The 1,885-nt window shown below is 38.4% G+C and overlaps 1 non-coding gene across 1 annotated transcript; it reads right to left on the bottom strand.

Moving 5' to 3' along the window:
* Positions 1–600: 600 nt before the first annotated feature.
* Positions 601–707, bottom strand: LOC121213448 (small nucleolar RNA R71). Its single transcript, XR_005908829.1, has one exon. It is a non-coding gene; the product is annotated as a small nucleolar RNA R71 (small nucleolar RNA).
* Positions 708–1,885: the final 1,178 nt, after the last annotated feature.

The raw sequence follows: 1,885 nt of genomic DNA, 5'->3' as shown, positions 1-1,885 counted from the left end.
TTTAATTTACTAATTTTTCTTTTATTTGCTTCTCGTAGGTTTCTATAGTTTATGAATAGAAGGAATCTATCAGGACCATTATTATTCGATAGTGAAATTGAAAGTATAGCTCGTAGAAATCGTAGAGAAATAAGGCGTTCCGATACCAATACTACTGAGGAGATGGATAAAAATCAAAATAATCTGCTACCTCCCGTGGTTGTCGCAATTCCTGTAAATCAGAATCCTGCTACTTGTACTATGTACGATTATGCTAAGCCCAATCTTACTGAGGCTGAATCGAGTATTGTTCGACCTATCATCACTGCAAACAATTTTGAACTAAAGCCAAATACAATTCAGACGATCCAACAGTTTATTCAATTCGATGGTTTGCAAGATGAGGATCCAAATACTCATTTGGCCAACTTTCTAGAATATTGCAACACTTTCATGATCAATGGCATTTCTGACGACGCCATTCGCCTAAGGCTATTTCCCTTCTCGCTAGGAAATAAGGCTAAGTAGTGGTTAAACTACCTACCGCAAGGTTCAATCACTACTTGGGAACAGATGGCCGAGAAGTTTCTACTAAAGTACTTTCCATCGGCTAAGACAACTAAATTGAGGAACAATATCTCTTCCTTTGTGCAGATGGATTTAGAGACTTTATACGATGCATGGGAGAGGTATAAGGAATTACTATGAAGGTGTCCTCACTATGGGTTACCTTTATGGATGCAGGTTCAAACTTTCCACAACGGTTTGAACCCCTCAACTAGAAAAATGGTTGATGCAGCTGCCAGTGGAACAATAAATAACAAAAACATCTGATGAGGCTTATGAGTTTATAGAGGAGATGTCACTGAATAACTATCAGTGGCAAGTTATGAGAACAAAGCCAACGAAATCAGCTGGTGTTTTCAACCTAGATGCAGTCACCATGCTATCAAACCAGGTAGAAATCTTGAATAAAAAGATTGACGATCTGTGGTTCTACGCAGGTACATCCAGTGATGCAGTGTGACACGAGTGGAGGTGGAATGGCCAATTCAGAATATTTACCCTCCGGCCCTAGCATTGAGAATGAGCAAATAAATTATATGGGTAATAATCCTCGACCTCAAAATAATCATTATAGTAACACTTACAATGAAGGTTGGAGGAACCATCCAAATTTCTATAGGAAGGCCAAGGAAATCAGAGACCACCACCCCCTCCAAGCTTCCAACAACAACCTTACTACCAAGAGAAAAAGCCAAACCTTGAAGAGATGATGACGAAGTTTATTTCAGTGGTGAAAACCTATTTCCAAAACACTGAAGCTGCACTTTAAAATCAACAAGCATCAATTCAAGGGCTTGAGAATCAAATAGGACAGCTGGCTAAGATGATTTCAGAGAGACCACAAGGGAGCCTGCCTAATAACACCGAACCCAACCCAAAAGAGCACGTGAAAGCAGTTACCCTAAGGAGTGAGAAAGTGTTAACTGAATTTGAAAAGAAGCTGCCACAAGAAGCTGCTAGGAAAGAGGATGTTGAGGTAAAACCCGAAATAAGTGAAAAACCGATGCTGAGGTAATATAAACCACCAATCCCATATCCAGCAAAGTTGAAGAAAGACCGCATGGATGCACAATTCAGTAAATTTCTTGAACTTTTTAAAAAGTTGCATATTAACTTACCTTTTGTTAAAGCTATTTCGTAGATACCTACATATGAAAATTTTTTGAAGAAGCTTCTAACAAATAAAAGGAAGTTTGAAGAGTTATCTACAATAGAACTCAACGAGGAGTGCTCAGCCATACTCCAAAATAAACTGCCAACCAAATTGAAAGATTTAGGAAGTTTTACTATTCCCTCCTTAATTGGTAGTTTAAATGTTGAGAAGGCACTAACTGATTTA

The sequence above is a fragment of the Gossypium hirsutum genome, chromosome A13 (assembly GCF_007990345.1).
Source record: "Gossypium hirsutum isolate 1008001.06 chromosome A13, Gossypium_hirsutum_v2.1, whole genome shotgun sequence".
Lineage (NCBI taxonomy): Eukaryota > Viridiplantae > Streptophyta > Magnoliopsida > Malvales > Malvaceae > Gossypium > Gossypium hirsutum.
The sequence above is the reverse complement of the archived record's forward strand: the minus strand, read 5'-3'. Positions and strand labels throughout refer to the sequence as shown.